The 6,076-nt window shown below is 47.3% G+C and overlaps 1 pseudogene; it reads right to left on the reverse strand.

Moving 5' to 3' along the window:
- Window positions 1-282: 282 nt before the first annotated feature.
- Window positions 283-1,991, reverse strand: LOC149355122 (uncharacterized; annotated as a pseudogene).
- Between the last annotated feature and the right edge of the window lie 4,085 nt (window positions 1,992-6,076).

Here is a 6,076-nt window from a genome sequence, read left to right on the forward strand (position 1 = left end):
CTCATTACGTCGATCACTTCATGCAGGATACGTGGCAGAAACTTCAGGCTCTGAATTCTTCTTTCTAACGTTCTGCTTGATGGCAGAGGGTAGCCGCTCTTTCTGAGCGTTTCATACCCAGTGGTTCCATCAGCAAATATAATATTTAGACGTTGTTTTACTGTTTTCGCTGACCATGAATTACCATGATTGTTGTTCCGAGAAAGGGCACGATTTTGGTCCTGATTTAAAAACTTCGCATTTCGTGAGAAATTAGCTGCGTCTTTCTGCAGCTTGCGTGATTCAGCTTCTGGAGTTTTTGATAGTGTTCTTTCATTCTATATGGTGTTGTTTGCTCATAATTTGGCTGCTGTAAGATCTACTATCTTCTTCGTAAGCTCTGCTGCCTCAGAATCAAAGGGATGGGTCGCACGAACCACTGCAGTTTCTTTAGGCCGTACATACGTGGTGGTCGAAGTAAGTTGCCCACTAGCATTGCTGTTTTCTGTACCCACCAATGTCTCATTTATCACCCCATCTGACGATGAATCTGCCCGAGGATATACTTGCGTGTTTAAGGGAAGGCCGTTTCTCACTTCTGGTGAAGAACCTTGTGCGGCAGCGTCACCACTGAATAATGCTGGCACGTGCACACTTCGGTCCCTTGGTGGCCTTCGCTCTTTAGGAAATTCTGGAAGGAGATAAACTAGGAAAGATAGCACATTACATATTTAAAATAGTGGTCCCTTTGCAAAACTCCGAAAGTAAGCTTTTCTCCATTGCAAAGGACTCTTCATCATGGCGGCCCATCGTAAACGTCAGGTGCAGCTGGCTTTCACACTCCTTCAAGGAAAAGAGTGGCTAGGCAAAGCTGGCGCTAATTCCTTTATCTAAACAGCGTGTCGAGTAAAGGAAAGGAACGGGGCATTGTTCACGCTATATAATGTTTGCAGCATTGCACTTTTTTTTGAACCCAAAGCTGGTTTGGCGGCCAGGGCGAAGGAATTTCGCTGTGCCAAAAAGCTGACGTCCAGAATTTTGAAATGCGTTCATAGACGGACCAGAAAATTTAATAGGTATCCGCACCACTTCACCAACCACTTCATCACGCAACATTTCCAAATGCAAACGACGAGGCGATTAGCAACATGGCAACAAACACCAAGGTTATGAGGTATCTGAACATTGAATGGGAACACCGTTGGGACAGCATTGGGCTTAAGCTTCTTCCATCCGTCCGCTCGGTTTTGTTCGAAGCTCTTGTATTCGAAATGAGCCTGCAGATGAATTTTTTATTGGAATTAGCCCCCCATTTCCTGCTCGAGGATAAAAACAATGAACACAGCACGCAAAAAAAAACCAAAGAATTCCGAATATATCAGTTCAATTACTCGAATGAGCACCTAGCCGCCGCGGTGGCTCAGTGGTTATGGTGCTCGGCTGCTGACCCGAAAGACGCGGGTTCGATCCCGGCCGCGGCGCGGGAATTTCTTTGAAGGAGAAATTCTAGAGGCCCGTGTACTGTGGGATGTCAGTGCACGTTAAAGAACCCCAGGTGGTCGAAATTTCCGGAGCCCTCCACTACGGCGTCTCTCATAGCCTTAGTCGCTTTGGGACGTTAAACCCCATAAAACCAAACCAAATCGAATGAGCACCTCAATCTGCACATGACAACATATTCTGTTCATCTCATTTATTGACCTAATGCAGCGTCGTTGGACGAAGCATCGGGCTAACAGACAGCGCAAGCTACGCAATGTACCATACGTGTCAAAAACTAAAAAAAAAAATCGTAAATTCGCAAAATAACCAATGAAAACCATAAAATTCAGTAATTTACACGAATCCGAGAAGTGCCATGACTAATTCTAAACAAAAAACCCTCTTTTACTGCTTATCCTCCAACAGCTGCATACCCTTGAGATACACGGGTACAACGTGTACTTCTGTTTGGTTCCCAGCCATGTTGGGATTTCAGGGAACGAGCTTGCCGAAACGGAACCGAGCACCATCCTTGCAAAATTAAAATTCCCTGCCAAGACTACAAAGGGACTTGTTAAGCGAGCGCTGATGTCCAAATAGCAGCTGAAATGGAACCGTGCACAAAATAACTGATCGCGCCTGATCAAACCAAACTTAAAAAAAGCAGAGATTGCCAAGATAAAAATCGATTTTGTGAAGTAATACACGAAATGTTATGAATTGAGCGCACGCACCCAGCAGAAATGCTTTTTTTAGGAGCAGAGCCACATGAATGCGAGCATTGTAGTGCCCCGCTTCAGTGATTCATATTCTCTTTAACTCTCCGTTTTGTGAATCTCATCGCAGAAAAAAATTTTGAAAAATTTCATAAATACCACATACCGCTCTGTCCTTCACATCTATTAGGAGATGACCCCATTATACCATGCGACAAAGCCATGCCTTATTTCAACACCATTGGAATTTTTATTGCGCATACGAAATTTAATTTTATTTTTTGGTCAGAGTAACTCGTAAAAAAGGGTACCCTGGCGCCAACAAGAGGGCCCTGTAGCCGAGCACGGTGGAGCACTCCTCGGCCTCTTTTCTATGGCAAAACCCAGCTTTTAGCTTCAGTTTAAACCCCGTGTATTGAATTCAAATTTTAGTCTGTATTTAACATATTGGAATGCTCTTTAGTTATTCCAGTCGTTTACATTGGGCTTTTACCGTTTTATAATACAGAACATATTACGATGCTGGTTAAATGTTTAGGGGAATCCCCCAAGGTGCAGTAGATTTGTAATAAGGGAGTAATTACTCATTGACGTCCACCCAAGCGCAGCAAATGAGAAAGCTGTATAGCTTTCCTTCGTAGCCGTATGACCTCACTTGGGTGGGCGTCAATGAGTAATTACTCCCTTATAACATATTACAATCTGTCCGATTTCATTTAATATCGCACAAACTAAAAAAATTGTTGTGACGCTATTTGGCCTTAACTGCCCTTGCGGCATTAAACTCAAATCATAATTAACTAACGATTACAGGACACCCTGGCACCCTGCGAGCTATCCTCTGAACATAGGCGAGCGATGACGATGATGGGTATATGCAGGTGAAAGTTCGCGCACCGCGCTCTTACTACAGCGGAACAAATAATATGTTCGCTTACAAGTGTTGTGGGACCTAGCGTACACCGGCGTGCTAACATCATGCGAATTTATGCCATGGACGCCCTAGTGGGACGTATAATGCGTTCGCATTATTAATATATTTTATGTTTGTAGCTTTTGCTTGATAATTCGCGCCCTTACCGACTAAATGGGTGAGAAAGACGGAGGGCAATGTTGAGCGACAAAGAAGAAATCAATCGAACGAGCCACGCCATGTTTACTGATGAGAAGAAGAAGAGCCATTCCACGCGCCGGCATTGGAGCTTACAGACGCCGTGTTCCATCGGGGCAGAGAGCCACGCCAATATAGAGCCCGTCGCCCCGCCATCACCTGCTAAGGACACGGCCATGTCGCTCGAGTCAAGGCCCCCGATATCGCCACCAGATGATCCTGTACCCGCTTTTCCAGACAGATGGGAGAAGCGTCCACGGAGTGAGTGCGCACTGCCTTTGGAATGCACCGCAGCCGACGTTTCGGAAGAAGGCTGCTCCTTGCAAATAGACTCAGTCTCTCAGGTCGGAGAAAGCTACAAACCCGCCCGCACTCGCCTTCCATCTAGCGAGTGGGAGGATCAGCGATGCAAGGCGCAGTGGACCATTTGTGGCTGCAGGGTGCTGCCTCTTACCAAACGAAATCTCGACCTGTGGCTTATGAGGTCGTACCGCATCCCAATGGGGACGGCATCGAGCGCCGTCTATGTGAAGCGGTGGTTGGACGACCTTAACCTGCTGTCTCCAGACGAGTTCGTTCCAGACACACGGGTGAGTGTAATGCAGTGCGCAACACGTTAGGGAAATAGTTGTGTTGTCAGTTCTCTCCTCGTGCTTTTTTTGAACAGTCCTTTCATTGTTTTGGCCTAACATCTAGTAGCGGCCCCACTTGTTAAAAAATGTAAACAAGTAAAGTGAGCTCGGTCTTTAGAGTGTCTTCTCCCAGCCGGGCAGCGCAACTAAAAGCAGGCCTTATGCGGCTACCCTTAAGTCCTTTGAAATGGCCCTTCGTGCCACAAATATATTACTCTTCGCAGCTCCAACAGGCAATAGGTTGAATCAGTTTTCGACCAGGTCAGGGTAATGATTCTTAAACAATACCATTTGTGCGCGCATTTTGATAGTCGGAAACTGTAACGCCCATGTTTGGTGAAAATACAGTCCAGAACGACGCCTAAAAGTTATTTTCTGTGATGTGCCGCCATTTTTCTTTTTCCCTCCGCAACCACAGGACTCTTCCGGATGATGTGCTGAAAGCCATATGGCTTCTAGTGCACAACATGAAGCTCCATTCACTCGGGCCTGAACAATAAAAACCTGTGGTCTCAAGCATCCGGGGTCAATAAAACGCAGTATTTTTTACTATAGCTCGTGCCAGAAGCGATCTGAACTGTCGTGTCAACGATCTGTCTCGGACGATGTTTTTTCGGCCGCGTACAAGCATCGCGGACACCCCGTCAGGTTGTTCGCTGTTATCCGCCGTCACCCCGGTTCTGCCACGCGTCGCCTGCCAGACAAAAGGCGCCGATAACGGACCGATGATGTGCAGCGATGACGAGGACGCCGAGACAGGCGCTTCGCTGCCGCGAAATCTGCACAGGAGTAACGACTGCAGAAGAATTCAATGTGCCCGCAACCGTTCCTGGCAAATCGCAAAAGAGGCCAAGGCTAGCCCACTGTTACTCCGGCGAAAGAGCTTCTAAGCAGACTGCCTTGCGATTAAAAGTAATCTGTTCTTGGGCAGGCCTGTCACGGGCTCGGTGACTACGCGACGTTATCACCGAGTCCTGGCAATGAGAGGGTTGCCGTTTGATGCCCGGTGTAGCTGGTAAGCAAACGTAGTGAATGAGACCGAGGCGTGTTAAGAGGTAACAGCAACAAAACGTTTATAGTTTCGATTTAAGAATGCGGCAGCTTTCACAGACACGTATTGTACATTCTACAAAACAATTGCGGAAAACACATAGCATTGAATTAAGTTATACATTGAATATATCTACACAGGTAAGAACACAAGTGAGAGGCAAATTAGCTACAGTCGATAAAAGTACAGAAGGGGAACAAACATACAGTCAACCGGGAAGCGCGGCTGCAGTTCATCCACAAAAACGCAGTCAGTGCGGCCCCCGAAGGTTACGTCCTTCAAGAGCAGCTTGCGGTTTCGAGGATGCGGTGCAGCGGATCGGAGACCCGGGAGTTCGCGGCGGCAGTGTCTCCACTGACGAGCGGACTGAAGTTCGTGTCCATACGGCCCCCTTTTAAAGTCCTCGGGCGCTAGCGGACGCGGCACTCGCGGCGCCACAGAGTCGGCGTCGAAAAAGCAAACACCAAAAAGCGCAACCAGAGCACGTAGGCACCTACACTTTGACACTGCATGGCCGCCATCTTGGAGGAGAAGCCCTAGGCTTCGACCCTGAATTCGGTGACCTTAGAACCGCAAAAAAGTAAAACACAAGGAAAAAGGCAGTCACGTACGCCGCAATTTTTTTTCCTCCTAATGGTCAGCTAGAGAATTCGGCAGTAGCGGGGCCGATCTTGTGCCGCCTCCGCTTTCGCAATGCGAGGGGGTTGTCTAAATAACTGAAAGAGCGTGCATGTATTATTGCTCTTCCCGAGACACATACAAAGAAACGTGGACGCATCAGTTTTGTGCAAACAAAAGTAATTTACAGGCTGCCGCCACTTCTGTGACAAGGCCCCTGGGAGTTAATTCTCGACCATGCACAGTACTCTTTATGGTGAAGATTTGCTCAATCGCTGGTTTGTTTACGCTGGAACTGGGGACAGAAATTGGGCATTGCGGTAACTTTTGTGTTGTAGTAAGTTTGTGAACTGCACTTAGCTGGTTCAGCCGCGTACGACGGAAACCCGTAATCGATTGTCTACCTCGAAATCGGCGAACCGAAAGCCGCGGACCCTGGGTTTTCGCCGAAGGTCGTTAGTAACGCCATCTGTTTTTGCATATGTTG

This window comes from Amblyomma mixtum, chromosome 3 (assembly GCF_055824585.1).
Source record: "Amblyomma mixtum isolate Tamu chromosome 3, ASM5582458v1, whole genome shotgun sequence".
Taxonomy (NCBI): domain Eukaryota; kingdom Metazoa; phylum Arthropoda; class Arachnida; order Ixodida; family Ixodidae; genus Amblyomma; species Amblyomma mixtum.